This window comes from Oxyura jamaicensis, chromosome 8 (assembly GCF_011077185.1).
Source record: "Oxyura jamaicensis isolate SHBP4307 breed ruddy duck chromosome 8, BPBGC_Ojam_1.0, whole genome shotgun sequence".
NCBI lineage: Eukaryota > Metazoa > Chordata > Aves > Anseriformes > Anatidae > Oxyura > Oxyura jamaicensis.
Window position 1 is genome coordinate 18562863 of NC_048900.1, and position 26920 is coordinate 18589782.

The window sequence follows — 26920 nt, forward strand, 5'->3', positions numbered from 1 at the left end:
CTAAGTCCTAAAGCTCATCTTTTTAGAATAGAAGTTGGAAGAAATACTGGGTCCCTGTTTCTTAAGATGATAAAATGCAGCGTTCTGAACACATTGCAGTATTTCTCCAGGGAATATTTCATTTTGGGTAGGAGAGCAGTAGTCTTTCTTCCATGGCTGAAGAGAAAATTTCATTTGTCTTAAGGGAGAAAGTTCAGAGCAGCTTTGAGTAAAACCATTTCATAATCAAATTGCAAAGAGAAATGGATAGGGCTTTTTGTTCACTGGTCATACACACTGACATAATTAAAAAAAACAACAAACACACAGTATGTTAAAAGAAAAAGGAGACTCAAAGCAATGATTTTTGGAAGCTATGAATGTATGAATAGAATACTTGGATTCAAAAGATCCAGTGGAATCAGGTAAGGAGAGCGAAACACCCTGAGAACGCTCATAATGTGCTCTCAGATTCACTTAAGAGTGTAATTTACACTCCCAGAATGAGGCCTAGGAATTCTTTCCAGTAAAAATCAAGGCAACTTGTAAATCTTCTAGCTTATTTTTTTCTTTCTGATAAAGGCAAATGTTTCACACTTATTCCATGTCACTTTAAATAAGGGGATATGAAGAAGCTTTTAGCATGAAAGATACCTTCTTTCCCTACTTTTTTTCCCAGCAGAGGATATACGGAATCAAGTGAAACTCAGTGCAAGTGAATCCATGAGTCTTCCAGCAACACAAGCAGTTATTTGGGATGATTAGTTTCCATGTATTTGGCAACTAACAAGGCTTCTGAGAAGGAAAGCACTGATTTTGAGAAGCCATGTAATTAGAACTGATGGGAAGACAGAAAAAATCCTACTTGCAGCAATGCTGTGGTTTTAAAACTTCTAGTCCTGCTTTGAGCTCATAAAAAGCCTTTCAAAGATTTTAAAAAAAAAACAAAATAGTGTGAAAGTAGCTGTACTCAATATAGACTATTGGGTATGCTTTATTCTGACCAGAGTTTTCATGCTGTCTTTGGCAGAATTTAAAACTAAACCTAGGCCAGTAAAGTCCCTATACTGGGTCAGAAGTGTTTGGGGTGTCATGAGACTGCATATTTTGGCCCACTTTGCATGTGGCATGGGAGCCCCCAGATCAATTTTTTCCTCAGTGATGCAGACAAAGCTCAGCTGGGTTGTGTTGACATGGTGGGACCACTGGGATTTTTGAGGTGCTGCTACCTTGGAAAGGTCAGTGTGTGTATGTGGCATGACTGTGCCAGAGGGCTTAAACGTGTCCTAGGGAATAACAAGGAGACTGTACACAGAGAGGTGTCTCCCCTATCTTCATTTTTGGGAAAGCAGATCTTTCTCAACCCCGTTAAAAGCATGCAATATTTTCCTTCATTTCTCTCCCCTTCATAAACATTTTCCTCCTGAAAAGCACAGACCTCCTCTCCTCCCCACCTTCTTGTTTCTCATCTTCAACAGCATTGATTCACTTATAGGAAGAAAGACATCAAGGGGAAAAAGGGGAGAGAGAAAGGCAAGGGACTTGGACAGATAGCTTAGGACAACACAAAGTCAATAGAGTGACAGGTTCAAATCCCACTCTGGAGCTAAATGGTGAAAGTGCTGCTGGGCCTATTTTACTTATGTCTGAAGTCAGCTCTACACAATTTTCTTTGGGGATGATACAGACAAAATTCAGTCTTTGAGGAACATTCACTTTTGTTTAAAGATATCCATGTACTTCTTCCCTTATGGGCAGAGTTGTTAAGCATTGCAATGGAAGAGAAAGAAGATACAGAAGATCCTCTGCAAAGTATATATTTTACACCCTGTTTCTAGTCCTAGTATTTCCCTGGACTTCGTCCTTTGTGGAGGCCTTAGCTGAGAGGTGGAAGCAATGGGATTATTATATTGATATACCAATTTCCAGAAGCAGCCATATAAAAACAGTGAAGGAAATCTTTTTACATCTTCCCCACCTTTATACTCCAGGTGGAGGTTCTCTGATCTCCTAAGTCCGCCTAATGCAATTTATAAATAGTATATTGCTAGCAAATCCTTACTTATAGTAAATTTACTTTCTAAAGACAAAGAAATAACTAAATCTCAAGAAAGAGTGATGAAAAGTGCTGCTGTCATGAAGATTTGGTACCCATTCACACTCCATATTACATATTTTCACCATCAACTTAACAATTTCATAGCCATGAATGCACATAATTCACATAGCTGTAATTTTCCAAAGGATAAGAGTGGCAAAGACCTTATCTTCTTCCAACCAAGTAACTGGAAAAAACATTCCAATATATTTTTCTACTTACTTGAATAACAAGTTACAGTATACAGTCTATACCTCTAGCATCCCTGATGAAAGTTGGAGGACTTGTCCCAGTTGAAACAGAAGGTACAAGTGAAAAAGAGAAATAAAAGACAAATAAAAAAGCCCTCTTGATTCTTGATGATTCTAGAAACTGCAGTTATCTCTCAGTCACCTGTGAATCTTTTCATGAAAGCACTAGCAGTTCCTTTTGCTCTGTGACTATACCTACAGGACTTACTTTCTTGTGGTTGCTGGTTCTGCTCTGATGTAGATTAAATGTGATCAGTTGTAAGCTATCCAGCAAGCGTAAGATATTTTACTGAGAGAATGCAGAACTTCAAACATTTTTCAGTAAGGATTCTTGTGAGCTCTATATTTGAAATTGTTTCAACCCAACTTTAATAATTAACTATTCCAATGTTTGTTCTGTAACCTAAAGTTCCTGAGCAATTTGAAGTTCAAATGTATTTCCAAAATAAATAAATCGAAACAGTAAAATAGCCTATAAAAATAAAGAATACTGTCTCTATTGAGCATCAGTAAAAGGTTCAATTACTATGAAGTTTTATAAGCAAGTCTGCCTCCAAACTCATGAAATCCCAAAACCTGAGCTCTGAAACAGTGGATTATCTTGAATGTAATATGAACTTCATCTGTCAGAGAGATATGTCACACATTTTATAGCTAACGACAAAGCTTTAATTTTCAAGCCAATGAGAAGAGAAGACACATGATGAATTACTCATTATAGTGTCAAGGGAAACTGAGGTCATTTGCTTAGACTTTCAACAGTCGTAGGAAGACATGTTGAAAGTGCTGGAAGTTGGAAGTTAATGATAGATACTACGGTCCTTTTAGGAGTTTTTGTTTTTAAAACACATATACCCAGAGTAAAAGGGTTCAAAGGTATACTTTGAAATGGGAGTAATAAGTGAGTAGATGACATTTACACCAACTGATTAGAAGATATTAAAATGAGTTTATCTGAAGTGAAGAAAAAGTAAGCTAATCATGTAAGTATGAAGTTATTTATGCATAATGCCCGAGCAAAAGATTCTGGTAAAAGACAGCCTGCTAACAAAGCTGTGACAACTGGGCTTGAAAGAAAACACCAAGGTCTGCAGGACAAAGAAGAAAAAAAATGGAGAGACATTCCCCTGTTTTCTGTGACATTGTATCTGCAATGGCTCAGGAACACTTGGTTGAAAAACAAGAACAAGTTCCCTTCGACAAGATGCTAAAGGTTGACTGACAGTTAACTGGGCCAAGAGAGAATAAAAAATAAAGAGGGGAGTCATAGTAAGTATAATAACATACATTAAGTATAGTTTTCACACTCAGTATCCATTATAACCATTCTCTTTGGATCAGTGTCTAATTAATACTTCAGGATGAGGTCCTGTATGTTAGTTATATTTTTCATATCATTTTCATTTGAATTCTTCTTAATGTTTTCTCTGGCTGGGTTCTCTGCTTTAATCCAAATTTACTTTGCTTTTATATAATGGCCCTGGCATAATTTGAGACTTTCAGGGCACAGAGTCACACCCACTGATGCGCAGCAAACATGAAAAACTGCTAAAAGGACAAGGCTCCTTTCTGAGAGAAAAGGGGGGATTAGGCTAATTTTACATCTAATTATTCTGCTAGATCATATGGTATCTGAACCAGCCAGAAGGTAAACAGGGATGGGGGTTTTGGTGTCAGCCAGCAGTTGCACTGAATTAGGTATGATGTGAAACTGCACCATGAGAAGTGAAAAGTCACTTCTGGGCATCATAGAAAGCAGTGAAATGCCCTCCCAGCTTAAGAGAGAGGAATGAGGCTACAGGCCTGTCAGAAGAAAAGAATTTAAAGTGAGGTTGTGTCTGAGGGGAGGGCAAATTCAGCCAGTGTAGACGCAGAGTTTGATCCACAGCTCTCTGAAGTCAAATGTTTTAGTTTACGTCAATGGCCTTTGATTAGGCCCAGAGAGAGCTGTAAGATCCAAGGGCTGCCAGGCTTGGTTACAGTCATCAATACTATAAATCCCTGAGAGAGTTCCTTACTAAACTCTAGGCCTTTTTGCTGCAGGACACTAACTAAGGGCATGATCCTGAGCAAACTTAGTCCCATTGGCTCCAAAGGCCGTAAATTTTTTCGGCCATCTTAGAGTGCGCACACAGATACCCTGGTTTGCTGTAGCTGCTTATTGCAAGCACTAAAGCAAGCAAGAGAGTAAGAGAGTTACTGACAAGATGAACTACTCCAATAGCCAGAACTGGGGCTTCCTCTGGGAGCAGAGTGGGTTTGGAAGACCCTGACCTGCTGGATGCTGGGCCTAGGTGATAACCCAGAGGCTCAGCCAGCTGTAGCCTGGGGCCTTGGCCTAGAGTGCTGGCTGGAGCCTGAGGCCTCTCCAGGGGAAGCCATAAGGTAATCAGAAAGGTCATTTTGCGCCAATGAGACCAGCAAATGGTCCGCTAACTTCATGGCCTAAAATGGTTTGTTTCATTTTTGTAGCATCTTATGAAAAACCATTTGATTTCTTTAGTTACTAAGCCTTTCTGAATGGGGACATTCTCAGATGGAAACATTACCCTATAAAACAGATGCTATACCTCTCCCTGCTGTAAGGTCTGATCATTATGCTGTTATCTGTAGATTAACCTGGAAGCTCCCCCTCAAAGCCCAACTGTTTTTTGTTGTTGTTGTTGTTGTTGTTTTTTTTAAGTAAATTTCAGAAAGAATATTTGCAGGATGAACAGAAAATAAATCAACACTACCAGAAAACCAGCAACTTGATTGTTTTTCTCTGCTTCTGGAAAAAAAAAAAAAAAAAAAAAAAAAAAACCAAACAAACATAAAAGCTCAATTGTCCTCTCAGGACTCCTTGGAAGTCTTAACAAAAGTCTCTAAAAAGAAACTAAATGAAAGACCAGGGAGTTAGCAGCAGGGCCGATCTATCATAGAAAATCAGACAAAACGCTCTTTCCTTCTGACCGTATCTGGGCTTAATTCTGATCCCTTTACTCATGCTGAGTAATAATTCACACCATAACTAGCCCCATTGGAGTAGCTAAAATCACTTGGAGTAAGCCATGAGCCTGTTTGACAAATATTGGTCTGATACATTGAGGCTAAAAATTGTAAGAACTAATTCAAATATTTTTGTAATTATATGCCCTGAAAAAAAAAAAGGGGGGGGGGGGTTCTGCTGTTGCAGTTTGTTGGCTTCTAAACAGAAGGAAGTTTGTGATTTTTTTGTTGTTTTCCATCTTAATATAGAATTCAGCTAGAAAATTAATGTTTTGTCTACCCTAGAAAATGCAGTGAATATATAGAGATACATGAAATACTGGCACTTTTTTGACACAGATATTACAACAGTAAAACCTGAGGTACAGTCTACAGTACAAACTTCAGTCTGAATAGTACATTAGTCAGCAATGTAATAGGACACCATCTCAGCCATTAGCCCAGGCTGAATACCTTATTCAGCCTACCCAATGATTAGCCTGACACAGTCTTCATTTACTGTGTCTTCATGTTTCGTCATCCACCCCTATGTACGTGACAGTAGTACTTAAAAGGGAGACTTACTGTGTTGCTGCAGAAGTGTATGCTATAAATTTTATATATATATATGTGTATATGTATATATACACACCTTTGTATGCTGATCTTTATGTGTGTCTCTCAGTGAGTTGTAGGAGAGTTTATCCATCTTTTCTAATCACATGAAAGGGAGCCACTGGAAAGTATCAAAAGACTATCAACAATCAAGTATGATTTCCTACATTTCAGTCTAGCAAGGCTGGACACCAGCACAAGTAGAAGCACTCCAAGAGCTAATCAGTATCCTCAGGAAGGCTGTTGTGCTCTTGCTTAAAATATCAAATTCCAGCAAGCTGGTTCAGGGCAGACAGATGAAGCCTGAGGAAGTCCCTACGGTGCCAGCAGCGAAGCTGTTCCATGAATGGCATTGCACAACTGCCCCCCACAGCCCTGCCAAACTCCTCCTCCAGCAGGAAGCCTGGCAACAAGGCACTTTACCAGTTAAACAAAAACTACAAGCTTTGCACCAGGTAAGCGATTTGCCAACAACCAGTAGCCCGGAGGCTGGATACTGTTACCTAGTTATTAATGAATGCTGCTGATTAACCTTTTGAAAGTACTTTGTCCACCACACCTACTGGTGGGAACCTGCAGCGGTAATGCTCAAGGGGAGGTTGCTGACATAGGAGTGACTTTAGGGGTGAATAGGAAACCCAAGAAGCAACAATGACTTTAAGAGTTGGATATGAATAGGGGTACTTCTTCCAGTTAACTTTGGGAAGGGGTGGAGGGTCAGGGAGGATAAGCTTCCTCAAGTACGTAGTTTTAAAAAGGTAGAGGTTGCAGTGAAGTTTGTGCTCCATCTCTGATGTGCTGCATTGAAAATAAATTTTATTCAGAAGGCTTCCTGTTATGCCTCTATGGTAAATTTAGCAGGGTCAATGTCGCTCTACCCTACCACCCTGTATGCTCATCCATGTTTGAAGCCCCAAACTTAATGTAATGCACTGCTGAAACCTAGACCACCATCTTGAGCACTCAAAAATGGTGTACCAGGCTCCTAGGAATAATGAGACTGTACTTTAAAAGTCCAACAACAACAACAACAACAAAAGCTTTTGTAATTTTTTTTCTTTCTTGGTCATATGACCTAACAATTTTTGAGCTATCTTTTCCTTAGAAAATATCAAATAAGCAACAAGTCAAGAACTTACTGAAATGGTCATGAAATAACATGAATCCAGTAGCAAGAACATCAACAAAATATCAAATGCTCAAATACTATAGTTTGCACTAAGATACTGAGAGTTGATGACTACAGCAAAAGTGCAGGGGTATAAGCAAATATGAAGCAATTGCCTGAAATCAAGCATGGATAGAAGCTAATCATGGATCGAATCTATTGAGAAGAAAATCTGAAAAAGAGGGGAGTACAGAAAGAACAAAAATGGAAGAGAAAAATTACACAAAAGAATATTATAAAGAAAAGTCAAAATTCAATAAAAACAACTGTCTCTTATAACAAATCCAAAAAGGCTGTTTATGCATACCTTTACTGAAGGAACTGCAAAATATTAAGTTGTTCTGCTTTCTCAATTTAAGAAAATTGTTACTTCTAAAGATAAAAGCAAAGTAAAAAAAAATAATCTTGCCTAAATCCTCTTTTAGCTTGAGATTTCACACAACAGTTGAGCCAGTTTGACAGCTTGCCACTGCTGATTGGGGAAGCAGCCTCACTCCCCTGCTTTGTTCCCAGCCATGTGGTCTTACGTTTCCTCTTGTGCTGAAACTGGCACTTGTCTGACACCCCAGTGAAAATATTCCACTCTGAACTACAGGTTTATTTGTTCTTTAAAACAAACAAACACATCCGCCCTCCCCCCCCCCAACAGTGAGCACAAATGGGTGAGACTCCTTTATAGTCCCATGAAATATCACCCTTAAAATCTCTGGAACTGCAGGAAAGATAGATATTAGTGTTTTGCGCCTGTTCTGCTCACTCTCCTATTATCCATTTATTTTTTATTAAATGCACACATGAAATACAATGCCATTCTCCTCAAATCAATAAGAGTTATGCAAAGGAAGGTTATAGCCCTGTATGCAAACTGCTAACAAGCAGCATGCGAGAACTAATGCTGCGTCTTCCTCAGACTTCCACAGCATGGATTGACACTGCACTGAGCACAGATCAAGGTAGGCTATCATGTATCATCTGGACTGAAGACCAGGAACAGAAAAATTGCAAGCAATTCACCACTTTCTGTCCTAATTTACACTCCTGCAACCTGGTTGACATTTACTGCTTCATCAGCTTCTCCTCACAGTAGCATTTGGGTTGGTGTATACAGACCAATTAGGCTTTCCCTCTTTTCATAACATTACTATCTATTTAAATAAAGGATCTGGTTTTGTTCCATTTCTGGGAGGGGCAGATTTCTTTTTGAATGTTCTTTTAAAGGGGTGGAAAAAACTGTGCTTGTGCACAGACCACAAAAGAATTATTGTTACTTTGCATAGAAGTACTGCTGAAAAGAGAACTTAATTTCCAATATTCAGACTGGATTCTTACAAGAGAAGTCTGAATACTGTCTATGGTACAAACAGGACATGGCAGGATTCTGACTATTACAAACAGATTATTCAAATGTTAGCATGTGTTTTTATTTACAGAAACAGAACAAAAGGGACTGTAAATGAAACAGATCATTTAAATGAAAACAGTATACTACTTATGCAGATAGTATATTTATGTAGATACACATGTGTGCACATATGCACACGCACAGAGACAGAGCTTCTATGTTTTCTGGCTCCCAGTATTACACTCAGGAACCCAGAGGGCCCAAAATGCCTGGTGTGTATGCTGGGATGTTCTGAGTATCCAGGCTCCCCAGTCTGAGTTCTCAGTCACCATGCAAGAGGGGCCTCTGTTAAAATGGAGCAAGATCCTCAGCTGCCTCCAAGGGAATTTGTCTGTGTTTCATCAAATTGAGCGTATTCCTGAGAAATATCTAAGGATATTTGATGAAGACATTTCCCTGATCACTTCCATTATTTTTCCTTTTTAAGAGACAGATGAAATTATTTAGATTGCTTGTTAAAAGAAACAAACACAGGAAATGAAACTGGGTGAAAATAATTTCCTAATTTTGAGGGTGCACTAAGGGTGGAGCAATCCTTACTGAAGATAACTGAAAATGTAAACACACTGATTTCAATCAAGAGCACTTTTCATAAGAATGTTTCGCTCACTAGTTGCTGTGATGGCTCCCTGTTCCTCTCAGAGGTGTGTTACCCATTCTGGAATACATGCACAAGTTCAAGTGTTGCATAATTACACAAAACAGGGCCTGTACAAGAATATCCTGTTTTGCTTCCTGTATACTCACTGGGGTGGCTCAGCTGAATCCTTGACAACATTTAGCTCCACGAAGAAAACATCAAGACTCCTTGCTGATAGCAGTTTTTCACCTACAGCTTCTCAGCAGTTGGGCTGTTTAGCCCCAAAGTGTAAGCAGACAATCACCCTATTGTTTACTTTCTAGTCAGAAGGAACATTACTGCTTTTCTTCACTGTCCACAGCCTCTGTAATCCTAGCAGTCATGTTCACTCAGCAGTAAGTCTAAATCTGTGCTTCTCAGAGGAGTTTCAAATCCATGACATAGATTAACATCACTGTGGTTAGACGCTATCTGTGACAGATTCCACAGTAATTAACATTTTAAACCATGGTCAACACAGAAATTATTTGATGAGGATTCATTCTATTCCCCAAATCGTGAGAAATTAACAAATTTAAGGAGCATTATTATTATTATAATAAAGTGAATAGGCTGTGGAGGACAATGCATCTTTCAAAAACCCTGTCAGCACTGCTTCATCTCATTACATATCACTATATATATATATATATATATATTTTTTTTTTTTTTAAAAAGAATAAAAAAGAAAAAGGAGTGACTCAATTGTGTGATAGTGAATCCTGAAACTTCACAAACATTCAAGGAACACACATGCCACTACAAATTAACCATTAGCACCGCATGGTATTCATCCTTTCTGTCACACACTGTGGGAAGCACGCCTTATTAGCATGGAAGCACAGAGCAATAGTATCTCAGTGTACTTAACATTTGCTTACCTTGGAAAAAAGAGCATACAATTGCAGCCTGAAACAAAAACCCAACCCCCAAAATGCTGCAGTTCTATTCCTTTCCACACTTAATCCTAGGATTTAAAAATTACAAAATTGAATCTTAAAGCCTTTTCTTCCTCGTCTTCCAGTTCGCTGTTCTTTACAATGAAATGCAGTTTTTGCATTTTTAATCAGCCTTAATCATAAACAAGGCAGGCATCACAATTGCTGCTATTTCAGGGTTCCCCCTCACACACTTCTTTGGTTTTGAATTTCAATAGTACCCACAACTGGGGGTCTTCCTGGATCCCAGATGTTGAACTATATGGTCTGCCGTATTCTCATAGTGGCAATCCAGTTCCTTGTTCAGTTTCACAGGAATCTGAACAGCTATTCTGAAATTACCGATTTCCTAGTAAATTTTATTAAACTGAACTTAATTTTGCTATCTTGATTAAGAACAATTTCTCCATAACAGTTTCATAGAAACATCTGCTCTCTTCTCTTCTACTTCTTAACAATGTGAAGAGCCCTGTACAAACCCTTACAAAGTATCTACGTTTAGCATCAGTGTTCCTGTCTGAGGTCCTGTGCGGTCTATAAAACCTTGAGAAAGGGGCCCACTTCCCATACCTATCCTACTTACATGCTGTTTTATTTAAGAATCAAGAGTATGTTTTACAACCACTTTGCCATGTTAAAAAAGGAGAAACATAAAAGTGACTTTCAGGGGGAGGGAAGACTTATGTTTTGTTTCACTAGCTTCTTTCAGAGTAAACTTGTAAAATAAGAATATATAAATGCCAAACAATTTTGTAAAAGCTAATGTAGCAGTAAACGAGAGCCTCCCACTGACCTAAAAGCTGAAGTGGTATTTTAAACCTGTTCTGCTTTAATGTACATTTTATACATATATGAAATTTTATTTTTTCCATAAGTGTAACCCAACACTATGGAATCATACATCTCAGAAATTACTCCAACCCACTTCATGGTTCAAACAGTAACAGGTTCGCTGGCAGAAAAGTTAACATTGTGCAATGTATTTGAACTACCAGAGCAGTTCAGATATGTAACGCAATGCATTACTAAGGCACATCACAGCCTTTGGCATCCCTGCTCATACCATTATTAACTATTCATTTTCCCATCTTATTAATGTTTGAATGGATGTAAAAATAACAAACAATGCTGCCCTAAAGGATATTAGTCATTCTAGAGCCTTCTTTCTTGCTGCAATTGATAACAGAGGAAACAGACCTGCAAGTGACCTTTGTCTTGTACACCCTCAAGACAATTTTGGTTTTGGATAGATTACATGGACAACTGGTATCTGGTTTTGGGAGGGATCATTTCTTCAGAGATGTTGAGAACCGCTTTGAGTTACATAGCAGCAGTCCTAACTTCCTCTGCTCATATAGAAGACAATTCTGTTGAGACTCAACCATACCAGCAAATCATTGAGTTTATTAATGAATCTCAAACTACCTGTATAGTCAGGCATATCTTTGTGTTCATTACACTGTGACTCAATTTGCTTTTAAGTGTAGGGGTTTTATACTCATGATTTAACAAAGCTGAATTTCTGTTGTTTTATCCAAGTTAGGAGCTGAAGTTACCTAAATTTGCCTGTAAAGTTATACACTTGTAAAGTTATCTGAATTTGTACAAAAGTCTCAGTCCCTAACTTTAGGTCTAAGTGACGTGTCTTTAAGCAGTTCCATTTCCCAAGCAGTATGGTTTATTAGCATTATGGAAAGGGTGAACTAAGCTTCCATTGTTCATGCTGTACCAGTTTACAGAAACATCTGCTGGATAACCTAGAGCTGTAATAACAGAAACCCTGACATACTGAAGTGACAGAACAATATGAGACATAGCTATGGGAAGGCAAGGGTTAGATAAGAGGATAAGAGAAGGCTTTCACATCAAAGACTGCTTTGCAATGACACCTACCCTTTGCTACTGCCTTTGCCATTGATTTCATGACTTGTCCAGGTTGCCAGTTCATATAGAAGGCTCCCCAGCTTACGAGAGGTTGTATCAGAAACAAAGTCAGATGTCATTTTTGTATGCCTTGGGGGAGAAGGTAGATCCATACGCTAGAGAAAACAATAGAAAAACTAGAATGATGTATTCCACAGTCATTTAATATTTTAGCTGGTATTAAGCTTAAATTCTGCTTATAGGGTTAGTACATCAAATTTGACAGCCAAAAATTCTTTCCTCTTTAAGGGAAAGAATGTTTAAAAACCCCACATTCACATTAGTTAGTCAATAACAAGAATATTTGCTTTGATAGTCTTGTAGACGTACAACAGTCAAAGCAGTTTTATTTTTTTTATTATGGCAGGAGTATCTTTACGGCAAAGTTTCTGGGAAAAAAACACTATTAAATACTTAGCCTGGACAAAATCTTCTTGCAGAGGAATTTTCAATTGCTTTTCAGCTGTACTGTGGTTTATTGTTTGCTTTACATCAGCTCTCAGTCTAAGCTACATACCATGGTGTCTGTTAAAAAATCATTATGGTACAATTAAAAACAATGTGAAAGGTGGAATTTCCCCCTCCCCTCTCTCTGTACAACTGCTGTATGCTTCCTCTGCACCTTTCATGATTATCTGCACCAGCTCTGGTCAGGAGATACAGCTGTCATGAAACACTCAACAGATGGCAGTGGCTGGATGATGCTTCATCCATTTTTGGATGCTCTACTGACATTTGAGCTCATGCCTTCTATAAATGCTGTCATGCCCCTGACTCCTTTTAGCCAACACAAGCCTACAACGTGCAGTGACAATATTAATCTTTCCAAAGGAATAGAGATAAATTGAACTGCCCTTATGAAAAGCAATATAAAATACTTAAATTTAGTGTCCTTTAAAACTTTTAACCATTATAGATAGATATGGCTAGAAAATAGATAGACTGATAAATTGGTAGATGGATCTCTTTTCTTACTGCTGTTTCATCCTTAAGCTATTTTATTCTTATAAGGCTCTTCAGAGATTGATTTAGCTTACAAAGAGCAGCAATTTCTTTCCAGTTTTAGGAAACTGCTAGGAACTGGAGTGCTTTGAAAATAAATTGATTAGCACAACTTCTTTAAAAAGAAAGGAAAACAGCTAAAAGATATCCAGTATCTTCGATCTTTTCAGGCGGTAAATGCTGCTTAGTGTTCTGTCTTAAGTTTTTAAAGCTTACTCATTGCATTTTTGATAAAGTCAAATTGGAAGCAACGGTAGCTTGTGGGATGGAAGAAAAGATTGCTTTTTTTAAAAACAAAAACAAAAACAAACAAACAACAACAACAAAACAAAACAAAAAACTGATTTGTAATAATACCATCTAATATAATTGTTTGGTATGGAGAAACTGACAATACCTAAAGTATCCCAGATAGGTGATTATATTTTGTGCTTCGCAAGGTTCAATCCCATTCACTGTGGCTACTGATATAAAAAATAAATGAGAGGTAAGAGACGAAGACAGAATAGGTGGGTAAATTCATGTATTTAATCATAGGGATTAAGAAAGACTTCCTGGGAATGGCTGATACAGTTATTTTGTCCTGATCAAGGAGGGCTGGTTACATTTTTCCCATACTGTTTCCAGCACATCCCATTCTAAACACGGGTTGTTCAGCATAGCTGATATGTTTAATTATACAAACTTGATGATGCCCTTCATTATGAAACCTATTTTTGAATGTTATTTAAACCCCAGTAGTGACAGAAGAAAACATAAGAGCTACATCACTTTCTCAACAGTCCCTGCTGAACAGCCAGGAGATATTTAACCAAGTACTTCAGTAGCAAGCCACACCTGTGTGATGAAAGAGAAACTAACATTAGGAAGCATGGTCTAATTCCTCAATCCTAAACTTAGATTTACCACTGGAAGTAATAGTAGAAGGATGCCATGACAATGTGAGGGTACAGTCAGAAGTAGGACTTTGTTTTTACAATTCAGCGGTACATGATGTTCTGTATAAAGTTACGCAAGTGATTAGTCTCTCTTAAATCTTAATCGAAGCTAAACGAGTTAATTTATCTACTAACACTGGCCATATATGGCTACCAAGAAGATAGCTGGCTGATGTAACTGCTTATAGTTTTTAAATTAATCAAAGGACCTCCAGATCTGTCTTCTCATTGTCAGGCTTATTGACAATGACTGGAACTAGCCCAATTTCAATCAGTTTTCACACTGTACTCCTTTGTTATCTTTCTGCTGTAAGATAGTAAGGGAAAGGAGCACTCAGTCTATACCTGAGCCTTTAAGTGATCAACAGGATCATGGCCACTTATTTTCAACATAAACTACACAATTTGCCTGTATGAAGGCTTCATTTATTAAACATCCCCAAATTGTACCACTAGAGACAGCAGGCAACTAAGAAAATCTAATACTAACAATTTAACTTAGCCTGTTACTCTATTTATTCTTAGGCTGCACAGTCAGACAACATCTTTGCTAGATCAGTGGACAGTTAGAGGTGGCCAACTAATCTGCACTAATCAGTTAATAGCCTTTGGACCTCAGAGAGCATCAGGAACATACATGGTTCAGGCTAAGCACAGTCACATATATAACCGTATGGCTGAGCATTAGAAATGAAAGACTAATGCTGATACCATATACCAGAGGGTTAATCTTCTTTCTTGCTGCTTAGAAGCCCTCTGGATCCTATTTTCGCTCTGCACCCACGCCAAGAGTGCAGACAGCAATTCCCTGGAATTTCTGCCTTTAAGAAAGCATGCTTCTGATGCCTCCCTAAGTATCAAAGAGTACGCAATATATGCATTTATCACAGGCTCACATCCCTTAAATAGTATTTGCCTCGTGTTCCAGAATGGTATGTTCTCTGGTCATAACCTCATATTTTTTATTTTTACTACTTTGTGTACATTAGCTACTGAATGCAGTGGCAAGGAGTGAAGGAAAAAAATAGTTTTTGCAGCATTGGCTTTTGTATTCAGAGGCTCTTTTGTACTAGTTTCAGTATCTTACATCAGGAAAGAGCAGAAGACTATGGAAGTAAATATAGAAGGATTTTGAACTCCTATAACTTGTAAACTTAAGCTATGGAGAAGTCTGCAGTGCATCCGTGTATCGGTAAGTCTGGATAACATTACTGTTTCATGCAGCATTTCCCATCCCATCTGTTTATCCCACGCTGTTCCATGGAGCTATATTAATGAGTGGAACATTACTAGTGGTTATAGTTGCAATCCGAGTTCAAAACCCAGGAAGAACCTGTTATACACTTCATACAAATAACAGCATAACATTGAAAGTTTTTGTATAAATTCCAGCCATAAGTCACCTCATAAGACAATTTTCCTTTTAAACAGGGTAAGTGATCCCTTTCATATGTACATGACCATGCCTCATTTCAGCATACTTAATTTAGAGAGTAGGCATTTCATGTTTTAGTTGGCTTTTAGTATAGATGAGGATATAGAAGTCTGAGCTGAGAGCTGTATGGTAATAGTTACTTGTTGTACCATTCTTGAGTTTATAACAATGCAAAATGAAGTACTGACAGCATGAACACTAGATAAAGCAGTAGCACACTGCAAACACAAAACAGCAAAACTGAGCAAAAAAAATCATGCCACAAAGATTCACAAGCCACAGTTGATCTGTTTCAGCACTGTGAGAATAAACACAATAGGGATCTTTCCAGTACTAATCTGTTCTGACATTTTATAGAAACTAATTCTTGCAGACAAATAAAGGTCTAGTTTGGAACAATTTTATTCAAGCCATCAGCATCCTTCCTGATTTGATCAGATTTTCAAATAGCATATGGTTTTCTTGTTTGTGATCTTCACATCCTGCATAAAGGCAAGATAAAACAAAAATGCAGGATTCACAAGAAAGGTAAGATATTAGGCAGCTATGATTTAAAAATATTTTTATGCAGGACAATCATGTAAAAAAAAGATGAACAAGACCAGAATTAGCAACTTTGACATATTTGATTATATACAGGTCTATTGAAACATGTGCATGGTTGTTGGGAATTTTAACAAAACACTGTATCATCAGTTCTTCAGCTGCGTATATGCTGATCATCAGTTACCCACTGGCTGAAACCCTAAAAATGCTATTTGAGGTTTTTTGTGTGGCTTGAGCACTGGCCTTTCTGTCAGTATTTCACTGCATTATTGTAAAGAGCAACTCTTTGCATGTGAGGAGACAGATGCTGGTGATTTAGGCAGACCAACACACCACAGTGCTTTTACTCAGCTGATATTTAATGATTTACCATTTAATGCAGTTCATCTTTCATAACCCTGAGTTCAAACAGAGGCAGGTGCTATTAAGGATGCAACAGTATTGAACTTCCAACTAAAGGCATAGGAGAGCTTCTTTTATAGCTCTAGCTACTGGACCCATCTGGCTCTTCACTTAAGTACTGCAAATGAAGAAGAGAAACACTTTGCTTCCCATCAGCGAGGTGCTGAACAGAATGCGTAATTATTCCAAATAAAGACTTCCCGGTCAAAACTAGCTGCATCAACACCATGTTCGCAAACTCTGGTAGATGAAAACAATTTGGCCTATCTTCTTATCTAAAGAACTCTAATGAAATTGGGACCATACAAAAGGAAATCATAAATACTTGAATTTTTTTTTTTTTTTTTTTTTTTTTTTATACCAACATGTCCCCAAATCTGATTATGAGACTTTGGGCCAGTGTTTCTAAAACAGTTCATTACTGAAATGAAAAATGAATTTTTTGATTCACTTACATTTTGAAACAAGAAAAGGGAGATAAAGGCAGAGTTTGTAGGCTTGTAGGACATAACAGAAGCTGATACATGGTCTCTGACTTACTGAGATAGGAGGCCTTTTGTTCCCCCACAGCTCCAGCTCCAACTGCAGGGTAGTTACTGTAAAGTAGTATTCTCCTTATCTTTTAAGGTTTTGTAGTCTGAAGAGATCCTTAAAAATATCACTTCATTTCTAAGTGTTGTTCTCCCTTAAAAGCTAAACAGAATAACCACATACTACTCCTTGACAAACTCTCTATCAATTTTATATTTCCAGAAACAGATTATGCAAAACCTTGGGCATTTTCCTTGCCTTTTGTAAGCACAGACATAACTAGTTTTTTTTTTTTTTTTTTTTTTTTTTTAACTTCATCCTTCAAGCACATATGCACATGAACAACTAGGGGCCAGAAGCTGGATCCTTCAGAAGTTCAGGCTATGTTTATAGGAATCTTTGGGTTGCTGTCTCATTGTTTTCTTTCAGACAGATAAAAACCCAAATAATCCACTTAGTGCCACTTAGCAACTGGCATTAACAAGGAAAAGCCAAGGAAGTAGGTTTAGAAAATGGTTCTAGCCAGAGTCATCTGGTTGCTTCCAAAAGGTAGAACTGTATTTATGAAATGTTTCTTTGCTTTTGTGTGTGAATAGTGGTTTCAAATGGATAGTTGTGGTGCAAGAGGCACTTACACTTGCCAGTGTTTGTAAACAAAGACTGCAGAAGAAAACAGACCCTCTTCTCCTTTCTGCTGTAGCTTGGCATCCTAAGGGTTTTACATAGCCAATTCTACCATGAAAGATGTGCTAAAGAACAGTTTAAGTTCTGTTTTAATTAACCTTTGTTCAAAAGTATGGCTTTTAAAATCTGTTCAGGTGTTCGTTCCCTAGCTTTGAGTACCTGAAGTCTGAAGTATTTGCAGGTTAGACAGCAGAGCTCAGACAGCAGATGCCAGAAGTATTTTCTTGCACATGGCAGCCAGCAGCGAGCCCACACATGAATTTGGGTTTTCAAGGCTTCTAGTCAAGGCAATCCATGAAGCTCCTTCAGAAGAGTTGAAGCACCCTGCTAACCTAAGGATTTCTAAATTTTCCTTACTGACAAGGACTGAGCTCTGAATCCTCAAATCCTGATGCAACAAAATGCCTTTCCAGTACACAGCCAACACTTTTGTCCAGAGTTCTGGCAACTTTAGTAACCCTGATGGCTGCTTTCCTTACAGGAATTTTGGTATCTTATAAATTTTGATAGCCATGATTTCATTAAGTGAAACGAGCATTTTTGAAGTAGGTACTTCCCAGCTTCACAAGTGGGCAGGCCCTGCAGATTTATCCATGAGGGCAAAAACAATACTTGCTCTAACAGTCACCAAGATCATGTCAGGGCTGTGGTCCAGTTATGACCTCCTTGGCAAAAAGATGCAAGTTCATACCTCTGACAGCAACTCAAAGAAGATAACTTAATATCTCATGTAGAGAGTGAAATAACTGAAACTATTGGATAAGAATAGGAGAAAATTGCCACAGGTATGGAAATAGTTTTGCTTCTAAGTAAGGGGACTAACTGCTTAATTCCAGAAGATGAATCAAGGTTGCAAAATCCTATCTGTATAAAAATCATTCAAGACCTGGATTGCTTGTTGCAAGCTAGGACACAATATGTCCCTATCATATGAGTATGTGTCAGCTGTGAGAGCATCGAGGCACACACTAGTCACCCGATGTGACACACATACCAACTGCTATCCTGTGACCAGCATCACATATATCATGTAGCAGGTTCTCCTCCTATGCATGTTTTGTTCACAGAAGTATGCGTTCATTTTTGCAATAGCATCAGATCCTACACAATATTGGAGGGGCGTGTGGGAAGAACATGCCGCAGTGGCACAGGCTATCAGCCCAGCCCAGTTTTTCCCGTTTCTTTCCTGTGAACCCTCAGACAAAGAGCAGGCCAGGAGGATCTGCCAGGCAAGGCAGCCTACAGTGCATAGGCCTGATCTATCCATCACAGAGCAAATTATCTCTTAGCATGCCCAAATTCCTCTTCAGACACCTTCTCATTTGCCAATGTATTTGCTGTGTTGATTAAACAGTTCTGCAGCTGTAACAGAAACACTGTCCACTTCACAGCCCTGCTACACTGACACCCATGTGTGGGCAGGCAGAAACCCATCATTCCTTACTGCACTCTAAAGTCTAGGTCACTTCTCACTAACATGAGAACATTTTTTGAACCTTTTAGTAGTCTTACACCGCACTATATTTTAACCAGATCTATCAGTTTAAACATCATCCAAGTTTCATTTTCTGCCTTTGCTTGAAGTTCTTAGGTCCTATAATTCTTCTGACCACAGTATTATTCATGAAATTTTCCAATACATATATATATATTAAACAATTCACAGACCACGGTACTATTCTTTCCTCTAGAGAGCAGAATGAGATCCATGACTAGAAATCAACCATAGATCCTTTGTAAAACCTTTCTAGAGACTTCACCAAACCAAACTCTTCACCCAGATTTCAAAACACACTGAAGCTTTACTAAGTAATACATACGTTAAAGACTGTTCAGTGATATATTTTTTATTTTTTTTGTAGAACACCAACTCAGAAAATTCCCCAACACTAATGCAAGCACATTAGTAAGCATACACAGTAGGATTTTATAAAGAATTAAGTCTTGATAGTTTTTTTCCCCTTAAAATTCTAACACATTACAAGCATGATCTTGTCCACTGCTTCACTACTTGTTCCTTTGTTTTTCTAGTTAGCTATTAAATGCAAGTTGTCGTAGGCGATAGAATCACTTGACAAGTAGTATGCTTTTCCATTTTATAGAAGAAAAAAACAAGTCCTAAAAAAGTCAGCTCAGTAATGTTTTCATCCTTCAATGCCCAAACATCATATTATCTTAACATTTGTACATGCTAAGGTTCCTTCCAAACTAAATATCTTATGTGCTAAGTTTCTGAAAACATTTTAATTAAAAAAGAATTGTATTCATTTTGTAGATTTACCAAAGAAAAGTAAAACCAGATTCAACCGTGTTAAACATTTCAGTGTTTGAGACACATACCTCCACCCTAGTCCCCCATATTAATTTACTTTGCCAAGAACTAACTATTGCAAGTTTTTGATATGTCTTAAGGAAGAAATGACTCAACAGAAAGATTATTTTTTTTTTATTATTTGGAAGTAGAAGGGGAAGTAACAGTATTAAGGTTTTTTTGGCAGTACCATCTCTTAAGATCAGCTATTTGGATTTCATTCTAAAATAGAATGTGGCCTGTGATAGAAAAAAAAAATAAATCATACATCTCATTTGAGAACAGAGGATCTCAGTTCTGCTATTATATTTTCCAAACATTAGAATCAACCTGTGGCCTCAAAAAGAAATCTACAGACATTGGAGAAGGCTATCATAATTAAAATTGACTGTGGGAAAAGGAAAAACTTTTTGTCCTTAATTATACTTATGCAAAGTGTTTACAGGCTGACCAGAAGCCCTACTTGTCTGTTTCTTATCAGATTGTTTCTAAGGAAGAAGCTAGAAATATTTGTTTGGCAACCACTTATTTTGTAATGAGGTCACCATGTTCATTTCATTTGTTTTTCTCCAAGCAACACTTAGTCCCACACCTTCAGCTAAAGGCCAAAGACTATTATTGCACTGTATTAGCAAGAAGTTTATGAAAATATGGAACACAAGTTGCTTAATAATAGTAATACAACAATGAACAAAAGCATTTGAAAGCTAAAGGGTTTTTAGATAATGTTAAATATTTGTTTACAGAAAATAAATATTCTGTAAATATGCATAAAATACTTGGCATAGCTGTATTTGGATTAATTTATATTTTACCTGCCACGTCTCATATGCTATGTAAAGTGGAGAAAACTTAGTATTGTTTGACTACATCTAAGACCACAGTAACTTGGGAAGACATATTCATGAATGCGTGTTTGTTTCATGCACACAGAATCCCATTATCAAGAACTCAGGGTGGCATCCTTCCTCAGTGGTGGAAGGACTGTAGCTTTCTTGCCATGTGCATTCTGGATGAGCAATGTCATTTGCTTAGAGGAAAATTACCCCAACAAATTTCATCTCTAGCTGGCAAGACGTTACCTTGGAGATACCACAATGTGCTAAATGCATTATTGGTCAGTAGTGACTGGATAAAAGCAATACTGTCAATATTGACTTTCAGATGTAATATAAATGGGAGAACAGGGAAACCAAAACCAACTCAAAAGACTTTCCTTAAACATCAGGTGTCAACCTCAAGATGACGATAATAGGAACTACTTTCTATTTGTAATTGAGTAACAGTGATAGCCCTTCCCTTGTTTAATGTCCTTTCATCTTTTTAGATAAAGTGCTTTACAGGCTTTAGATGAAGATTACTCCTTCACATCCACCTACCACTGACATGCATTCAGCCTCTGGGATGGCAGTGAAGAGTGCCAGCAGCGCCACATAGCAGGTTCCAGAAGGGGAAGTAGAAAAGAATTAATCCGGCTGAGACTACAGGGGAACAGCAGAAAGGGCAACATAATGACCCAGAATGGAACATGGCCAAGATACCAGGCTTAACAATAATGCAAGGATCTGGGCAACTGTTAGTTCAGTTTCGTGTCTCATCAGCCACGGTAAACCCAGCCAAAACAACACTGCTGAGCCCTATGTTGATGAACTGATTTAGTACTACTCTTGCCTGTAATAGGCAAGAGGTGTCATATTAATTTGCCAACACCCCAACTGCAACACCCAGGTCTCCATTGTTCTCCTTTCCAAGCCATGCACAGCCTGGTTTACTTAATAGACAGAGTTGTAAGGCAGTATGGCTAAAGAGACAGGCATTTGAGAGGATAATGATCTGTCAGCAGTGCTGTGGCAAAAGGAATTTACATGAAGATTAATCAATGTTTACAGCTCTTTGCATTTGTGAGAACAAAGTGCTTTTCCTACCTGCCACTAGTTCTATGATTCTTTTTAGCTGAGAGATGGGAATATTGTGCTCTATATTCCATAAGCCTCAGTTTTAACAGGTATAAATCCATAGCTATTCTTTGGTGGGGGACCAACGTTTACTAGGCGCTTAATGCATCATTTACACATTGCTTGAAGGTACTTGCATATTATAGGTACAGAGTTACCTAGTTAAAAAAAAATAGAAAAGCACACACTAGTAATTTGCCTCTATGAGCTACCACAGCTGTCATGATTCATGGTGATCTGAGAATTAAGTAATCTTTTATTTCAGAGTTTCTGTAATTTAAGAAAGGAAGCGAGTGTCTTTTTAAGATGCAGCACACAATTAGAGGTGATGTGGCAGAACACACAGTAAGATCTGTACAAAGTATGATTTGAGGAACTTCTTAATAACCTGAGAACTGGAACACAACTTAAAATCAACTTATTGATTTCTACATCATATTTACAAGAGTTAGTGTTGTGAAATATGAATTATAGCTTCCTATGCCAGTGTAAGCCCTGAGCCACAGTGGGATCCATCCTAATGAGAACAAGTGGGTCAACACTGCTAGCTTCTGTCATTTCCCACTAAGGGCTTTATATTCTGTGCCTACCTAATGGAGGTAGCTCCCACTTAAACCAGTGTCTCAGTCTTTCCTGGCCACAACAGCCAGATTAAACTGACCTTCCCCATAAGGGCCTTAAAGCTCTCTCTCCCTTCCCTCCTACCACCATGAGGGAGACTGCCTCGGGAGCCCTGTACCACATACCATTCTTAGGGTGGAGCGATTCAAAATAACTCAATTACAGATAAAGTTGCTCTAGATCTTCCAACTTTCATTAACACAGGAATCTCTCTTAGGACCAGCCAGCATAAAATGGGACTGACTTGGCATGGATTTAATAGGTGAGATTTGTGAGTTGGCAATTTCTGTTTTCTTCTCTGCCTCATGGGGCTTGCAATGCCTGGTGAGGAAGGTGGTTTCTCTGTGCCTCTGGGGAATGCCGCTGCCTGCAAGCCTCACCCGGCTGCTTCTCCAAGGAGCAGCCCCTTTACCCGCCCTTCCCCATGATAAACTCCTCCATGAACACAGAGTCAGTGCAAAACAATGGCAAGTGATGGTGACTGAACTGTATAAACATGTTGACAACTGATTAAGCAAAAATAAAACAAGACTCAAAATAGCACTTCTGCATAATTCCTAATTTGCATAACCAAAAGGGTGGCAAGACTCCAGCCACCGTTCATTTCCTGCAGCAGTGAGAATAATTCCATTTGGAGTGCGCCTTTGCCGATGGGAATTTCAAGACTCTGCAGGGCACAGGAGAGCCTTGGCAGCCTCACATGCTTGCAGCCGGCTGCCGAGGCAGCAAAGCCTCCTGCCACAGTTAGCGAGGGCAGCAGGGCTTTGCTGAAGCTGCTCCTCAGCAGATTCACAGGAGCACAAGCAGGCAAAAGGCCACAACAACAGGCAGCGGAGACACCACATTTTACAGACCTGAACAGGAGACAAACTGCAGTGCACCAACCGCGGTCAGCACTTCATCTATGAAATTACCTCAGCTAAAGGAAGGAGGCATCCCAAGGTGTAATAAAGCAAAAACTGATGTCTCTTGCTAGACAGAACTCAGTGAACCACTAACCTTGAGCAGAAAGGTTATTGAGATTATCTAATACTATACTGTGGTCTTGAAAGCATTTCTAAATTTTGGGCAATTAATTGCCAGCTCTGCTCTGACCAAAACAAATGAAAAACAAAAATACAGCCACTCTGAGATGTATTTAATCATTTACCCTCAGCACGTATGGGTTTTGGCTGTGCTTCTCTGCAGTCTTTAGCATCTCCCACTCTGTTTAGTAAGACCTTACCCACACATGCTTAACTGTCCACAAGGAGAGTTTGCCTTATTAGGGGTTTGGCTCTTACAACTTTTTTTTTTTTTTTTTTTTTTAACTTTACAGTTTCCAACTAATCCAATAGGGAAATTAATGTTCCTTTAAATTAACATATTCCAATGGGTTAATTTACTGAGTCATCAATGCACCCAGACAATAACAAACCAACACCAGCAAAGCAAATACTGTGGCATTACCATGGCTGGAAGAGACTCCTGCTGTGAAGCTGGGAGAGTTGGAGGCTGGTTACAAAGATTTAGGTTGCTTCTCTGCAGAGTTTTTAGTCTGATGCTTATTTGAAAGCAGAGTTTTATTTAACTCTGCTTATACATCAACCCAATTAAGCTCAGCTGAAATAAGACCATTTTTAAGAGGTGTGGGTGCACACACCGTTCAGCTTCATTAAAGCTGCTTGTAACTGTTTAGGAAAACTGGGTGCAGTAGAAAGCTATTGTTAAACTCATGTCTCTGTCTCCTGTAAGATAGCTGTTCCTGCAAATACTGTTCCACATAAATAAATAAATAAGCCTAGTTCAGGCCAGTTGTTGCAATTTCTACTATGACATCTTCAGCAGAAGAGTTCTGCGAAGTCATTACAACCTGTCTTGTCTCTATTCTCTGCTCATTAATCCAGTTCTCCTGGACCATAAATGAAGGATTTAAAAATATTTCTTTGTTCAGACAGGGCTTTTGTTTTGTGCAGATTTTCAAGACCCTATGTGAACAAAAGGGAGCTAGGTTGCATTTTCTTCTTCAGCCAGAAGCAATATGGAAGATTTTTCTTCTAATTTTCTGAAAGCTGACATTAGACAGTCTTGAAGAGAAATTTCCCCCCACCCAGTGCCTCCTGTACTGAAGTCAGATACGGCAGCAGACAGTATCAGGCTATTAACTCCCTATTGGTACCAACTGCTTTGCTACCAGCTTTCTGTATTTTTAGGATTCCTACTAAAGATATCCACTAAAGGACCAAGTCAGTGGTGTTCACGTTTGTTGACCTTTCTTTTCTGTCTGTAGTGGTTTATGTTCTCTATTTTCTCTGTTTCCCTGTTTACATACTTCTCTAACTTGCACCCGTCTCCCCATACCCTTGCCACAAGGGGCTGTCTATCCTCATTCACTCTTTATGCAGTAGGCTCCACAAAACTACCCTGCATTTGTACAGCTAAACATTTCCTGCCTCTCCTTTTCAACAAGGTGCTTAGCACTGGTTATGCTGCATCTTCCCTGACTAGTTCATACTTTCACCTTTATTCTGTGCCCCTGGTACTTTCCAGATTTCCCTTGGCTATTGCTAATTTGTGAAGAGGGATTAACGGGAGGGACAGTATATCTGTTGCTGGTTACCCCACCTCAGCTGTCACAAGAAGAGCGTGGGCTTTTGTAGAGATCGGAAACACATATGCCTATTGTTTGTCAGCATCTGCACACCGACACCCTGTGTTCAAGATCAGCATGATTCCCACCATGTGCAAGGAAGGGGTCTAACAGCAGAGAAAACAGCATCAGTGGTTGGGGGCCCACTGTCTTCTCCTGAGAGGTCTATCCTTTGTGGTGGTAGGAACAATAAAAAAGAAGAGAGAACTCTCAAAATGAAGAGATGGAGGGAGGATAAAGTTAATGGCTGATGGAGTTCCTTGTGATTTCTTGTACCCTAATTGTAGAAGTTTCACAGCCTCCAGAAGAGGCCTTTGCCCTTCTTCTGTGAACTAGCATCAACTCTTAGTCCAGCTGAGAAAATGAATATCAGAACCTCTGAAGTTATTCAAATAAACCTATGAGATAATGATAGTGATGACTTACAGCTGGGGTAATGAAGGTGTTTCCATGACTCATGAAATATATACAAGAGTTCCTGTTTAAAAATTGGCACATATGACCTGTATTTCCAATGGGAGAGAGACAAGAACCAAAAGAATTGAGCAAAATTATTTAAGCTCAAGTTTCAGGAGAGCTCCACCAAGTGCTTTTATGAGTGGTCTGTCAGTTTCTGAAGGATGGCCACTAACAATGGAAGGACAGCTTGGAATAAGAGATAAGGTAAACAAAAGTTGTATTTACATTGTAAATGCGTGTGCATGTGCACATCAGCGTCTGTAGTACATGCACATGCATTCATGTACAAAACTAAAGCAACAAAGCCCTGTAGTTAGCACACCTATCTAGTGAATATTCTTCCCCCTGGATTTCTTAGGTATGTGCACATTCTCAGATCTGATTACCTATGCTGACACTTTGGATTTTACATGTAATTAGCATAAAATTTCAGAGCCCTGCTTTCTTATCTCTATTATCCAAATGTGGGAATGAAGCTGGCAGCAGACCTCTAAGAGCTAAATAAGTGTGACCAATATTTAAATTTAAAAGATTGCCATACTTTAAAAAAGCAGAATTATTAAAAGAAATCTAAATTAATGGTCCTCCAAGGAAAAATTCTAAAGCCAGGATAATGTTTATTGTTAAGCAAAGTGAACATCTAATTTGGACTAGAAGTTTGCTATTTCTTTATTTCTGAAAAAAAATATCAGAGGTTAGATGAAAAGCAAAACCACTCCATCACTTGCCAAGAAATACCCCTTCTACCATAGAGACACTAACTTATTTTATGTTTACACATCCCCAAACACTTATTCTGCTGTTGGATCTAACTTTGGCAGAAGAGGATATGTGATCCACAATATAATTTGTTGTGGCTTGACATATCACATAGATGAATACTTTGATCTGCATTAGCTAACCCTGGAACACATTATTGAAAGTTACTGCTGACTTTGATATTCTGCCTTTATATCTTCACCAAAGCTAGCACTGGCTTGAAGCTATTCATAGAATGCCCTTGGATAATGTGATAGATTGTACACGAATTCAGCCTATAATCATTTTGGAGGCTGTAATGACAAAAGAAGACTGTCCAGATCCTGGACTAATAATGGCTTTCTTTTTTTTATTATTATTTTTTATTTATTTTTATTTATTTATTTTTTTTATTAAAGAAAACTGGTATCCAGTGTTCATTTTCTTGCTGCTAAAATAACCATGGAATAAATCACACAAAGCTGCAGCCTGGTTGTATCTGCAGCAGCATACATTTACTGACCAGGGCCAGAAATCTGAATCCAGATACACTCTAGTCTCATTAGTTAAACTCTCAATAAAGCAAGATGCAACTACAATTTTGTTGATAACTTAAGCAATATAGTATCATTATTAGCAAAACTGCATAGTTTTAACCTAAACAGAAACTGAAGATCAGGATCCCAGTACGTTACTTTCCATAGGTGTT

General features: G+C 38.4%; 1 protein-coding gene across 1 annotated transcript in view; it reads right to left on the reverse strand.

Annotated features, from left to right (window-relative positions):
- Positions 1–7619, reverse strand: part of ADGRL2 (adhesion G protein-coupled receptor L2) — a 326276-nt gene extending 318657 nt beyond the window's left edge. The window contains exon 1 of the mRNA XM_035333937.1: positions 7386–7619. The gene's annotated coding sequence lies outside the window, so the exon portion shown is untranslated. The remainder of the gene's footprint in view (positions 1–7385) is intronic.
- Positions 7620–26920: the final 19301 nt, after the last annotated feature.